Raw genomic sequence first — 15,513 nt, 5'->3', positions numbered from 1 at the left:
CAGAAAGAACTGAAAGTTCTACCTCTTCAGCTGAAGGCTGCTAGAAGACTGGCTTCCAGGAAGCTAAAATGAGAGTATTAAAGCCTACGCTCGCAGTGACACACCTACTAGTAGTGCCTCTCCCTGGACCCAACATATACAAACCATCACACTGCCTATTTTAAAGGTTCCTTTTCAATTTTCAGATAGGTTGGAAACAGTTTCCCTTTAGCCCTTGGTTTCCCCTCTTGCCATATCTCGTACTACAGAGGTCCATCTGAAATACCAAAGAGTCAGACATTGGCATGCTAGGATTTCATGAATACTTTCAGGTATGTTCTTTCTCTGCATAAAGGTCTTGTTCAGGACAACCTGTCATAACTAGTCACCTGTTGCTTTTGTTTTCTCCAGTTTCTGAGAGTTTCTCAGATTTCTATTTCTCAAGATGTTGACAGATTTGTGTGGATGTCAGGAAGGCAGTTTAAATGATGTCTCTAGTTTTGGGTTTGTCAATGTTTTTCTTGTGGTTTGGATTAAAGCCTATAAAGAACATTGTGATGTTTTCTTCCCATAGTTACAGTATTATGTATTCTAAGTCATGGTAAAGGTATTTACAGTATTTCTCCATCATCACTGGAAACACTTTTGCATCCTCCTCTATTCTTTGGAAGCAGCCAACACTCGGTAGTGAGGGGAAGTACGTGTTTTAGCTTCATACTTGGAAAAGAAATGGCGATTTCCTGCAGCTCTTCATATTCCCGATGAGTTGCTTCTTTCTGCTTGGAGCTGTGTGTGATGTGATTTACAGAAGACACAGAGGAAGCATTTGATGTTCCTGTAAGGTACACTGAATTAATACAACAGAATGTGAAGCATTTCTTTAAAATGCTTTATTATATTTTTGTTTTCTTATTTTATGTGTTTGTGGGCTTTACCTGTAAGTATATCTGGACACAATATGTGTCTCTGCTGTCCAAGGGGGCCAGAAGATGGCATCTTAGTCCTTGTCACCAAAATTAACAGCTGTAAACCTCCATGGGGGTCCTGAAAGAGCAGCCAGTGCTCTTAACCATTGAACCATTTTTCTAGCCCCCTTTGTACTTTATTATTTTTATAATGAGCATGATTTTTTTTATTATTTGTACATTGCCCATTCTGGTCTTGAATTCCTGGACTTGTATGGTATGATACTTCTGTCTCAGCCTTCTGAGTGGCCTTTGCCACACCCAGTTAAAACACATCCTTTAGTTCCAGCATTGGGAGGCAATGAGTCTGCAAGTCGGAGACCAACTTGGTCAACAGTGAATTATAAGTCAGCCAGTGCTTGAGACCCTGTCTCAAAAATAAATAATAACAATAGTGAAATTTTGTGGATAGTCTCAAAGTTACACTGGTATGTGATGAGGTAGCATTATTAAACACAACAAACTGATAAGATAGACACAGTGACACATACCTGTAGTTATAGGTACTTAGGAGGCTGAGACAGGTGGAGTATGAGTTTTGAGGCCAGCCTGGGCTTCTCAAAAAGATTCTTCTCAGATTCTCTTATTATGTAGCCCACACTGGCAGATAAGTTTCTATATAGGCAGACTGGCCTTGAATTTGGCAAATCTCCTAAGATTATAGGTAGGAGCTACCATGCCTGGAAGTTAATACTAATTTTAAAGTACAAGAGAGAAAAATAAGTTACATATGAAAATGGGAAAAAAAATAGAGCTGCTTGATTCTGTTCTTTCAGAAACACTCCATTGGGCCCCTCCCCTTGGAGATAGGAGAAAATTAAGATTATAGGAATCAGAGGGGAAGGACACCAGGAGAGCATGGCCCACCAAAGCAACTAAGTAGGCTTTACATGAACTTACAGAGACTGGAGCATTAAGCATGGGGCCAGCAAGGGTATGTTATGGCTGTTAACTCAGTGCTTTTGCGGAACTCCTAACAGTGGGAGCAGGTGTGTCTCTGGTTCTTTTGCCTGCTCCCGAAACTGTTCCTGCTCTTGAGTCACTTCCTCCAGCTTTGCTATGAGGGCTTTTGTACCTTGTTTTGTCATACGTGGTTGTCCCTTGGAGGCCTACTCTTCTCTGAAGGGAGATGGAAGAGGAGTGGATGTAAGAGAGAGTGAAGGTGGGGTTAGGTGGGGGGAGTGGAGGGAGGGGAAACTGGGGTAGGGATTGTATGAGAGAAGAATCTATTTCCAATAAAAATTCTTAACACCCTCTCAGCCACCATCTGAGGTCTCTTCAGCTCTGGGCTGTTCCTGCCTAACTTCTCTCAGGATCTGCCAGTCTTGATCTCTGACCAATTGAGCCAAGACAGGCTGGCAAGCAGAGCCTAAAAGACATCTGGTGCAACAGTGTGGGGCACAGACACTGCCAGTATGCACAGGACGAAGGTGGACATTCCCCCTCCCAGGGACATCAATCCCCAGCCTTATCTTGCCTCCCTGTGAGGAGGGCTGACAGTATTTTTTCCTTTGGGTTCATGCCATCACAAGGGACTGGGTACAGTAAAGGGGCAACTGACATCTTCAGACCAAGGTGACTCCTAGGTTTTTGTACAAGGCCCCCACCCCTCTGTCTGGACCCCAAGAGCTTCTTAGGTGTTAGCCATAACACCTACCTTTATCTATCTTAAAACACAATGGCCAGTTAAAAAGCCTTAGCATGGTCACCAGCTTCTCTGAAATGTATAGGCAAGCTTGTGTTGGACTTTGAAGAATATCCCATGATACAACTAGCCATAGTTTACTTCTGGCCTTGGCATTTCCAAATGTTCCCTATCATAGGAAACCCTTCATCTCATCTAAAGGAATCCCAGATCCTACAGCTATATTAGCATTATTCAAAACTCGAGGCATGAAACTGACACAAAGGTGTAGCATGTATTATAAAAACAAAAACAAAACAACAACCACAAAATTGATTCATGCTGTGGCCAGCTGGGCTCCAGCAGCAGCGGGTTTCCTTACCCCCATGGGGTGCCCCAAGCAGCAGTTTGCCCAGGTTCCAGCTGTCAGCAGCTGCTTCCCAAGCCACCCGCCCCCTGCAGCTAGCCTGCCCAAACTGGCTACCTCTAGCTCTGATCCCCTAGCCCTGTAAAATGAAAACTCCAGAGGTTTGTAATTTATCAGCTAGATTTATAACAGTAAATCTTCAACCTCCAACATGCCCACACAGAGAACTCAAAACTCAACTGATACAGATACTAGCCACACACCTAGAATGGGCAAATGTGCCCTATATTACTCAGTCGTCCATCGGTGAAATCCCCAGTTACTTATGTCTTTCTTCTAGGACCATGTGGTTCCGGCTCATCATCCTCTCTTTTTAACTTTACGACAATTAAATCAAACTTCTATTAATACCTGCTTATAGGAAGCAGGCAGCTTTTATTTACACTGTTTCGATTAGGTCTATCGCTGTTTCTTTGTTTAGAATCCTTCATGGGCGCTGGGGTCACATGACCCCTCTTCACTCTCTAAGAATTAATTCTCCCACTCACAGGCCAAGAATCTTAAATTCCTAGAAGATTCTTGCTTACCATGTTGGACATATTCTGTAAGATAGTATAGAATACAGATTTTGCCTATGTCATGTGGGGAATTCTGCCCCTCTCTCCTTCCCCGTTTGGAACTAGTTCAAGGACAGGAAAGCTACAGCCTCCAAGAAAGATAAGAGAAAGATGGTATAATGGTGAAATGCTATAATAAAGTCTTACAGAATACTCATTCTTTCTAATGTGGGCTCCACTGGAATTTTGGTCTAAAAATTCTGGCTTGACAGATTACAAAAGGCCTAAGATAGGCTCAAATAGAAGTTGTTTAATTTTCCTGTTTTAAATGGTTTAATTATCAAGATGGGTTTTGTGGTTATTTTATTATTTCTTGGGAGAGAGGTCAAGCTAAAGGTTTTCCTGGTTACTGGCTAAAGGACATACTAACTTTGGGGAAGGACATTGTGCTTGTGTTTTTTGAAAAGGTGACTAGACTCTGGGTACTTTCCAGAGTTCTATGGATCAGATATGATGGATGGAGACCCCCTGAAGAAGTAGATTCAAGAGAATAAAACAAAGAAGGTAAAGATCAGGCTGGAGAGATGGCTCAGCGGTTATGAGCACCGAGTGCTTATAACCAGAGGTCCTGAGTTCAGTTCCCAGCAACTACATGGTGACTCACAACCATCTGTAATGGGGTCTGGTGTGTCTGAAGACAGCTACAGTGTACTCATATACATAAAATAAATAAATCTTAAAAAAAAGAAGGTAAAGATTCTTTGTGCCATCCTTCACATGACATGAATGAAGACTTATGGTTGGTTAATATTAAAATTGGCTCATAAAAACTTTCACATGCTCAGACTAAGAGCAGAATTTCATCTTGACTAGTCTGTTAATCCTACACAGACTAACACAATCCACACAGATATCTTGATGGTACTTACATTTTGTTTGGATATTTGTATATTGCAGTGTACAGCTTTGGTTAGATTTATTGTTAGACCAGCTCGAACTCCTGACATTCTGGATTCCAGATCATCTTCCCTCAGTCAACCTTTCAGACAGATCCAATCAGAACTTAGAATTCAGAGACTAATAACGATTGTTGTCATGGCCTTCTTAAGGTATCTTAAGGCCTCCTAAAAATATCTCAATGCCCATATTCAGCAGGAAGAAGTTATGAAGAGTCTTCATCCTGGTTTCTTGGGCTTGGTGGTCTAGATGTGGTTGTTTTTAGGTTGTCTTTCTAGGGAAATTAGAAATGTTCATTGAACCTGAAGAAAATAGTTAGAGTTGATTGTGTAGCTGTAATCTTATTTGGTAGAAATCTTCATAATTGTTTCTAAGTTGAAGTTATAATTTCTTACATTGGTACAGAATTTATTTTATAACAGATTTAAGGTTTTTCATTGGCATGAATTTCTTCTATTGATATAAAAATTTAAGTATACAAATCTTAGACCCAATCCTTCTATAACTGCAATTACAAACTGAGTTTAGATGATTAAGCATACGAGTTAAGGGCCAGATGGCCAACCATGACTCAATCGTAAGCGTGTTTTTTGAGATATTTTAATTAGAAATAGCTGAGAGTAGTTAAAGGACATCAGTTCAGATCAATTTATATAGGTAGTTTTCAAAAACATTAGACACTCACAGGATGTGACATTTAATGTTATTTAATCTTTTGTTCTTGAGACATATCTGCTCCTAACAGCACACCATTCTTGAATTTAAAAAAGAAACTGAACATTCATACCTCCAGGAGAAGGTGTATATTGTGGCAATGTACCACTGGGCAGAAATTGCCTATTCATCTACAGACAATAACACTGTCTAGAAAAACGACATACTATATGGAATAGTTGACTGGTAATCTCTGCCAAGATTGGGTAATAATTTATAATTTTTATTACAAAGGTCTGTCAGATGATCCTGGGCAAAACAGCCACAGACTGATACTCCAACGTGTTGAAAAACAGGAGACTGTGTAGGTATGCAGCTGTCTCTACTATTTGTTTCAGTTTTGGAAGCTATATTAGTGCTTCCTATATTTTCAGGTAAATTTTATGTTGCTCTGGGAATTCTGACAGGGAAACTGTATATATATTTGAAAAGATGGTTTTCAGATAGTATACAAGTTAAACCAGGACATGACAGGTGTGGAGTTATAAGACGTTTTAAGATAAGATAGATGGTAGAGTGTTTTATTTAGTTGACAAGAATGATGGACTGGGTGTTAGGTGTATCTTATATTTTATAAAATTCAGAATGGTAATAGTTGTGCTCAATTTATATCTGAGAGAAAAGAGCCTTTTTATTGGGCAAAAGGGGGAAATATTGTGGATTGCTGTCTTTTTTTTCTGCTCCCTCAAAAGGGGTGCCTGTACAAAGGAGAGGTCAGGTGAAATCTCGTTAGTTAGATATGACTAGAGGCTGTGATCGGGCAGTGTAAAAAGAGTTCAAAGTTTTAGAGAGGGAACAGAGGGGAAGGGTGGGAGAGAAAGAGAGAGACAGAGACAGAGAGGGAGAGGCAAGATGGTCCCTGAAGGAAAGGATGATTAGCCAGAACCATGTGGTCCTGGGAGCCATAACTGAGGATTTCACAGATAAATGATTAAATAATGTAGGGCACATTTGTTCAATCTAGGTATGCAGTTTGTATCTGTATCAGTTGAGTTTTGAGTTCTTTGTGTGAGCATTTGGAGGGTTGAGGATTTATTGTTATAAATCTGGCTGGTAAATTATAAGCCTCTGGAGTTTTCATTTTATGGGACTAGGGGATTAGAGCCAATGGCAGCCAGACTTGGCAGGCTAGCTGCAGGGGGCGGGTGGCTTGGGAAGTGTGAGTGGTTCTGTAGCAGCTGACAGCTGGAACCTGGGCAGACTGCTTCTTGGGGATTCCTATGGGGGTGGGGAGACCGCTGTTGCCAGTGCCCAGCTGGCCACAGCACGAATTGTTTTTTTTTTTTTTTTTTTTTTTAAATAACCATACCTACACAGAGAGGCCTTCTTCTTCTTCTTCTTCTTCTTCTTCTTCTTCTTCTTCTTCTTCTTCTTCTTCTTCTTCTTCTTCTTCTTCTTCTTCTTCTTCTTCTTCTTCTTCTTCTTCTTCTTCTTCTTCTTTTTCTTCTTTTTTTTGGAAAGAAGTCCTTGAGGCAGCACCCTGGATGGTAGCAGGAAACCTCTACAACCCCAATATGTGGACTTGGGTCGCTGATCTCACTTGCTGAGAGAGCCAGGAAGGAAAGCCCCCTTCCCTTCATTTTCTGCCCATTTTAGCTACTGTCTGCCAAAGTTTGGGTCTCTCTTAGCTGCAGTCCACAAAGGACACTTTGCCTTCCCTATCTAATGACTCTGATGATGGATATTCTGAGGATGTTTGTGGAGAGCTTTTGGGGCCTCTTGGCAGGAATTTGACACTGGACCAGGACAAGGAAGTAAGCTCAGGCAGGAATCTGATTTTGAACTAGAACAAAAAATTAGGCTTCAGGCAAGAATTTGACTCTGGCTTCGAACAGGGAAGTAGGTTCAGGTATCTTTGTTATCCTGATAAACCCTTAGAAACAGTGACTGTGGGACTTTGTTTATTGCCTTGCTTGTTCCTTAACCTAGAACTGACCTTATTACTTCCATGTAATTAAAGTTGTATAAAAGCAGATTGGGGAAAAAAAAATAAACCACCCCAGCCTCAGAACTGGCTGGGGTCATGCTACAATGTTGTCTAATTGTCTTTTTTCTTTTTAATCCTCGATCCTGCCCTGGAGAACCTGTTGACTGAACTGGCTTAGTCAGATGGTCCCATTACCAACCTCATACATAGCCCTTAAAAGGCATTAGAAGAGCTTTGCTTCCTCAGTCTCGGCAGCACACTCTGGCTGCACCCAATCCACCCTCTACTCTCCCTTTCCCATGTCTCCCTATGTTTCACTGCAGGACAGTGCCCCCCTCTGTTCCTCCTTCTACTAACCACAGCTCTGAGACCACTGGGACTCTGTGGTTCCAGAGATACAGGGATTTCCAGTTAACATCCACCATACCCAAGTTAAGTTTCTAAATTGATATCTGTATCAGGCTGTAGATTTAAAAAAACTCCTGCAGGTAGTCAAGGAGAATGGCATCCCTTGGACTAAAGTCAAATCACCACTTTAAACATGCCCCAGGATTGTTGAGCTATCTGCTCTTTCTACAATGAGAGGCTCTCTACAGAGACAAATGCCTCCAGCAGGTTAGGTGGGCTATGATGAGCTTTTCTGCCTAGGAGCTTTCTCCATGGGAGCCCAGAAGGCAGCTACCCCAAAGGCAGCTCACCCCACAGGATTAAGACCAGGTGTTCTGTACACTTTAATTCTGGGACAGAAACACTCCATCTTCCAGCCCACAAGACCCTATGTCTCCCTGCTTTTCCTCCACCAAAGCCCAGAAGAGACTCTTTCTTACTTTATTCTTAAAACTAAAATGAATTTAGAAAGAAAAATCCCTGACCTTGCATCCAGAGACCTCTGTCTTAAAAACATTATTTGGGAGGGTATAACTTCTTAATGCAGGTTCAACTACCAAGACCTCAACGATGAACACCATTATAGATGGGTTGTGGCCACTCAGGACTTTGGGACATCCATCCCATCAGGGTGTGTCCTTTTCCCACACCTTCACTCAGTGATAAAAGAAAAGAAGGTAGGTACTTACTTTAAATATGTCACAAAGAGACATTGGAAAGGTGAGTGTCCTAAGTAGGCCCCCTCCACCAGAAATGCCACCATCCCAAGACAGTCTGTTTTCAATGTTGTAGGGACTTCCACTGGAGGAGAGATTGTCATTCCTGTCACAAGGGTGGCAAGCCACTGGAGCCTTTAAATTTAAAATGAAGCAAAGGTCAGTCCCAATAGTAAGAGAGGCTTTATGGGTTTCCAGCATCTTAGAAGACTCCCACATAAAGTTAACCATGAAGATAGGTGACAAACCACTTAAATGCCTCATTGATATAGAAGCAGATAAAAGAATTTTAAGACAACCATGAGATCCCACAAGACTGGGAACCAATTCTTGGGCCTCAACTTGTAGGCATAGAAGGTTGTTCTCATACTTTTACCACCAAATAAGCCTACAAATGAGAGAACCCTGATGGGTCTACAGACATGATATGCTTTCTTGTTACCAACATCACCACCAATCTTCTAGGAAGAGCTATCCTGGAGGTCCTGGAAGCTACTTTCACTAGTCAGCCAAAATGAATTATACCCATAGTAATAAATTATACTCATAGAAACTTAAAAAACACTCCTCTAAGCTACCCCAAATTCTAAGGTCCACTGTTTACTTCCTGCCTTCACTGGCTCTCCAATGAACCTAACTGGGTTGAACAATGGCCTCTATTAACAGAGAAACTTCAAGAGCTCATAGAGTAATAAAATAACTCTAGCTTCACCATATTTTTTCTTCCTGAAGTCCATGGAATAACTTTGTGTTTGCTATAAAGAAGAACTCAGGGGGCTGGAGACTGCTACAAAATTTAAGGGCAATTAATAAAACCATTTCTGGTATTGGGGTCTCTACAAAGGGGTATACCCTTGTCTAGGGGTTACCCCTTATCTCCACCATTCCCACCAATGTCCCTCTCTTAGCAATAGATATTAAAGACTGTTTTTTTTTTTTTTTTATCTCCACCCAGGGCTGAGCTAACATAGCCAAATTTTGTGTGTACAATAAAATTGTATGACTAATAAATGAATTGCTTTTCAACAATAGTCTTTTTATTTGGTTTTGTATGTATGTTTGTTTGTTTTGACACTGTATCTTTCTACATAGTTCTTGCTTGCTATGTAGACCAGGTTGACCCCCAGTTTGCAGAGATCCACCTGCCTTTGCCTTCCACATGCTGGGATTAAAGGCATGTACCATTATACCTGGATAAATTTAATTTAATTCTAAAGCACATTTACATTTTTTGGTTATATGCATATTATGTTTCTATGCATATTAAAAAAATATAGTAGATCCATGTAAAATAAGTGATTTTTATAGTGCAGATGGTGCTGAAACCTGGGACGTCATCTTTTAACATTCGTACCTCATGTGAGGAGATTAGATTTTTCTTTTTCCTTTCATTGGTGCCATAAGAATATGCAGATTCACATCCTGCTCACTAGCCCAAGCTTCAGAGACTTGGTAAGCTCCCTCCCTACACTGGTCAGAGTAAGCATCCACTCAGATCTAACTCTCATGGACCAAATGAGACTCTACCCAGATAAGTACATCTGCCTAAAGCTCACTACTATCTGCTCCCTGCCTTATCAAACTTGTTTCTACATTCCTTCAACGATAGACACAAAAAAATTTCTAACCAAACTATCAGCCACTGTCCATAGAGGAGCCTGGTGTGAACATTTGCCAGGTGGATCCCAGTGGTGAAAGCCAGCTGCACCCCCTACAACACCCCAAGACAGCAGGAAGTAGTCAATGTTCCTGTCATTCCTTTCTGCTCAGCTCTGCTCTCCTCCACTTTCGTTTTCTCTCCTTTCCTTCTCTTGAGGTAGAATCTCACTCTGTAGCTCAGCCATCCCTGGCTTAGAACACACCATTCTCCCGCCTGTCCTTTCTTAGCTTCCCAACGGATGTAATTATAGATCTGTATCACTACATTTGGCTAAGATGATTTCTTAAAATGGAAATTTCAGAAAAACTACATATTGTTACTGGTGATGTCTAGTAGACTAAGGGATCTATTAGCCCTCCCCTGACCCCTGTAGGCCCACTTATGTCCATGTTGTCTGTAGCACCTTTTGTGCTGTACTGGCTGAACTGAGTGGCTATGATAGAAACCCTATGGTCTGCAAGGCTTAGAATATTTACCATCTGGCCCTATATAGAAAGTTTGCCAGCCACTGCAACTGACAATCCAGCAGAGATGCCAGTTGCTAAGTGCAGCTTATCCAGGACAGTGCCAAACATCTTGTGTTCATTACCAAGCAGTCTTTCCTGCCATATTTTGGTATTCTGAATTAAGAGGTAGCTTTGATGGTGGTGCTCTTGATACATAGCGTATGTATGGTACATCTACTATTTACTTATTTATTTTATTAAGCAAAAACATTATGTTTAAGGCATTATGTTTAAGAGCAAATTCTACAAAGCAAGAGGAAGGTCCCAACAGTATTTTTTAAATCTAAAGTAACATTAAGCTGTGGCTGTTAGTAACGCTTGATAATTTGTGAAACCTCAGTTTTCATATACCAGGAAAGCTCTGCATTGGGGCTTTAGGACTCCAAGTGTGGTCATGGAACAGCATCAGGATTATCATCAGTATTGTGTGTGTGTGGGGGGGTGCAGATGTATATGTCCTCCCTGAGGACAGCTCTAGGGACTGCCCCATTGTGGGATATGGAACTGGCAGTCATGACATCAGGCCTGGGACCACATGGCTCTTAAAAGAGTTTAGCTGAGTTGTCTCACTGGCCCATCTTGAAGTTTTCAAGAAATATAGAATTATGGGCCCTCTCTTAGACTACTTGATAAAAATTTATTTTTTAAGTAGATTATTTAGTGAATGACAGGTAAAGTTCAGAGGTGCATAGGTCAAGGATTAATGCTACCCTACCTGAGATGAAAAGGCAAAGAATACTTGTTTATTATTATTATTATTATTTACAAAATTCTAAGTATCATGTTGTTTAAAAAGTAAAATGTACAAAATTATCAAGATACAGATATCTTTTCCCTGCCCAATCTTTCTCTCTCTCTCATCTAAAAGATAACCACCATTTTGATTTCTGACAAAAATACTGGCAAACGTGTGCATTCACTGCTGGGCTTCATCAGTGAGATTTGCCCCTGTTCTAAAAAGTTATGTCTTTTTGGGTTCGTTACAGTACTGCATTATATGAACATATAGCATGATTGATCCACCCTACCATGAGTAGGCATGTAAGCAACTAGTTTTTTCACTAGTTATAAGCAATGCTATCAAATCAACATTCTCTGCATATCTATAGGTGTGCCTAGAAGTTGAAATTGCTAAATCAAAACATTGCTCAAACTTAGCAACTACCACTGAACACTTTCCCAGACCAACCTCACCAATGGAATGTGGGAGTGGCATTTGCTCAGCATGGGTTAGTTTTGATTTTAGATAGAGCACAAAGTAGGACTCTGGTGATGGCTTTAAAGTCTGAGGGTCTCAGACTTTCTAGCTCACTAACTGTACTGAAATGCTGATGATAACTTCTAAAACGTCCTGAAAAGTTTCTTGCTCTTGCTGAGGGTAAAAGGCTGCTGGCTTAGGTGATTGACACCTGCAGCCTAACAGCAAGGGATTAAGTAACTTTTGTTCTATCTCAGCAGGAACTGCTGGGCTCTAACTCTCAGCCTGCTAGTTGGACTTCCTTAGAAAAATGATTACAGTGTTTATTACTAAGTTGTAAACATTTCCTTTGAAAGCTATCTATGGGGCAAAGCGGAAAGATACTAAGTTGGGAAAGGAAAAAATTATTCTAAGTGAAAAAAGTTCTATCTCTCTCTCATCTCTTGTCCAGAAGCCTCTTGCTTGTCGGGTTAGGGGGAAGTTTGGAGCAATAAATTTCTATTGAAGGAAGAGAAGAGAATAGCCCTTTCAGAAGAAAAAACTTTTACATAGGCAAATACGCATCAACTCACATAAGTTCATATACAGAATCACAAATGTGCGTTTGTATGTTTTCACTCAGACCAGCTGGGTGCAACTTGCATGTATTCTCACAATTACATTCTTACACACACACACACACACACACACACACACACATTCTCACAATTGCATACTTACACACACAAATCCATACTTACACATGCATATGGGGCAAAAGACCAAGCACCGATGCAGAAAGAGCTCAGTCAGTCATTCTGGATGAAAAATGAACTCCAATCTTTATTGTTCAGAGAAAGAAAATGCTTCTACCCTTTTAATGATAAATGAATTAAACCCACGTTTGTAAGAAAAAAGCTTGGCGAATTTTAATAAGACTAAGCCTGCCTTGTTATTAAGAACGGACCTGTTCTGTCCCGTGGTAAGGAGACGCCCGCCTGCTCCTTCTCTCTGCAGCTTCTTCTTTCCTCTTTCCCTCTTCACTCTGCACATTGCTCTCCTAGTATTTTATGTTACTCATAGTGTCTAAGTTATCCCACTCCGCATTCTCCTTCTCCTCCTGCTCTCTCTTCTGTATAAAAACTTCTCAGCTCAGTTCCTCTCTCAGCTCTGTTCTATTTTTTTTTTCCATTCAAGAGAATTAAATCGTTTATTGAATACACATGGATAATGGATGGTACAAGCTTCAGTCCCGTCTGTTATTTTATCTGATACAGTTATTCAATTTTGATATTGTGTAGGGTGTGTCAACCACGTTATAACCAAATTGTGACCTTGCTTGGCTGACCCTTTCAAAGGTGAAACTCATTAAGTTACAACAGTAGTTGGCAGTTTAACAGCACCAAGGTTTCTGAAGACAATGGCGTCTCCACCCAAGCAACAATAAATACATGCCAAATTGAACTTGGCATTACCCTGAAGGAATTCTGACTTCACACTGTTGGGGAAGTTTACCAAGATGGCTTCCGAGCAGACTAACTTTACACAGCACATAAAAAAGACACATTTATTCAGCATCATGATCACACGATCAGATGGTTGCATTTGGCAATCTACAGCATGGGTAAAAAAGGGCTACAGAAAAACTTTTTGTTGGAATGCTTTACGCTTTCCACAGAACAGAAACTAAAATAACCTGTGATACAGTTAGTCACAAATACAGTCCTGGCGTTTTTGCCCCCACACACGTGAGTACTGTCTAAAACATGTCTTTGTAGCAGCAGGGCCCTGCCACCACGGTGCGGGGCTGAGTTCACAAATCTGCTGTAACCCTCAGCTTCCCTGTGGCTTCTCTGGCTCTCCTCTCCTGCTAAGCTTTGTTTCCTGGCTGTGATTAGAGCCTCCTGCCACTGTCATAGCTACTGCTGCTGCTGGAACCGCCATAGCCACCTTGGTTTCCTGGTTTAGCAACGTACTGGCCTCTGCCACCATAAGGACCAGAGCTCCTGCTTCCAAAGTTTCCTCCCTTCATCGGTCCAAATTTTGAAGAACTGGTTGTTGTAACTGCCAAAATCATTGTAGCTTCCGCCACTTCCAAAATTGCTGCCACTAACCACCGCCAAAGCCACCTCCGCCTCCTCCGTTCTTTTAGCTGTCATAGCTGCCACTCCCGCCAGAGCCACTGTCCTGGTTTCCATGGTCCTGTCCACCACTTCCGTAGCCTCTGCTTCTGCCAGAGTAACCAGGACCGCCTCCTCTATAACCACCATCACTGCCAAATCCATCATAGCCATCCCCACGGCCACCATATCCACCACCACGGCTGCCACCAAAGCCACCACGACCACTGAAGTTCCCTCCTCAATCAAAATTGTCATTGCCACCAAAACTACCTCCACGACCACTGCCAAAGTTTCCGAAACCACTTCGACCTCTCTGGCTGGATGAAGCACGAGCCATCTCTTGCTTCGACAGAGCCTTTCTTACTTCACAGTTGTAGCCATTCACAGAATGGAATTTCTGAATCACCATCTTATCCACTGAGTCATGGTCATCAAAGGTGACAGAAGCAAAGTCCGTCTTTTTTCTACTGCTTCTGTCAGTCATAATTTCAGTCACTTCAGTTTTCCATACTGCTCAAAATAATCTCGTAGGCGATGTTCTTCCGTGTCTTCTTTAATACCACCATCAAAGATCTTCTTCACAGTTAAACGGGCACCTGGTCTCTGAGAACCTTCCTTGACACAGCTCTCTTGGGTTCCATAACTCTTCCATCCACCGTGCGCGGTCTATGGCAGCATCCACTTCCCCCACGGTGGCGTATGTGACAAACTCAAAGCTCCTGGATCTCTCGGTGTTTGAATTTATTACCACACAGTCAGTGAGTGTTCCCCGTTGCTCAAAATGGCTCCTCAGACTGTCGTCGGTTGTTTCGAAGCCCAGCCCTCTGATGAAGAGCTTCCGCAGCTGTTCTGATTCCTTGGGAGACTCTGACTTAGACATGGCGGCTCGGCGATGAGAGCCCTCAGTGAGGCTTCCTTCGCACAGTGAAAGAGCAGAAAGGAGTAAGATAAGGAATGTATCCTCAGCTCTGTTCTTCTCCACTCGGTTCTCTCAGCTCGGTTCTTCTCAGCTCAGACTCGTCTTCTCTTTGCCCTCAGCAATTAAACATCTTTCAGAATACATAATCACATGTAACAAAGTTCATCACAAGTTCACACAAAAAATCAAGTCATAAATTGAAATAGAGGTTTACAACAAAGAATGTTTACATGCATATCTTTTAGGAGTAATTATCTGGTTAAACATCCATCACCTGTCTCAGCTCCACAAGTTCACTGAAGGTTTAACACCATAACTAAATTATTAGTGATGTTTCATATAAGTAAACCCAGTCAATATTTTATCCTCTGTCCTAGAACCTATAATAAATTGTTGGTTCCTTTTTTATGACCTTTGGTTAATTGTTTTACAACCTCTTGGAATTTGCTCTGAATAAGAGAAAGTCTGGTTACTATCTAAGAGTAATTAACCGGTGATACCTAGAGACTGGCTGAGTTCTCAATGCAGTTTTGACTATCGGAAATGACCTAACAGCAGAGAGCTTAATAATCACTGTTATAACTTTAGGAATTCTTATAGGATCATCATTGAGACTTAAGAAGTCATCTACTTGTCTATATAGCATCACTACAAGACAGTACATCTTCGTAGAACTGCAGAGATCTGCTCCAAAGGAGTGTGCTATTACTTAATGATTGTTGTGTATGTTTAATTACAACAGGGAAAGTGTTTTAATAACAGGAATCTTTCCTAAAATGAATCCCTTACAGCCTTGCTGAGAAGGGCCAACCAGTCGCAGATTATATAATAATCCTAGGCCGGCCATTTTAGGATGATCACATGCTGCTTATTAACTTATCCCGTTATGGCTCCTGACAGCAGTGCTTTATAATTACCGACAGTATTTTGTTATT

General features: G+C 41.4%; 1 pseudogene across 1 annotated transcript; it reads right to left on the bottom strand.

Moving 5' to 3' along the window:
* Nucleotides 1–13,430: 13,430 nt before the first annotated feature.
* LOC308416031 (heterogeneous nuclear ribonucleoprotein A1-like) lies at nucleotides 13,431–14,539 on the bottom strand (annotated as a pseudogene). Its single transcript has one exon. The product of its transcript is annotated as a heterogeneous nuclear ribonucleoprotein A1-like (transcript).
* Nucleotides 14,540–15,513: the final 974 nt, after the last annotated feature.

The sequence above is a fragment of the Micromys minutus genome (genome assembly GCF_963924665.1).
Source record: "Micromys minutus genome assembly, chromosome: 2".
Taxonomy (NCBI): Eukaryota; Metazoa; Chordata; class Mammalia; order Rodentia; family Muridae; genus Micromys; species Micromys minutus.
Note: the sequence above shows the minus strand (reverse complement) of the source record. Positions and strands in the feature narration are given on the sequence as shown.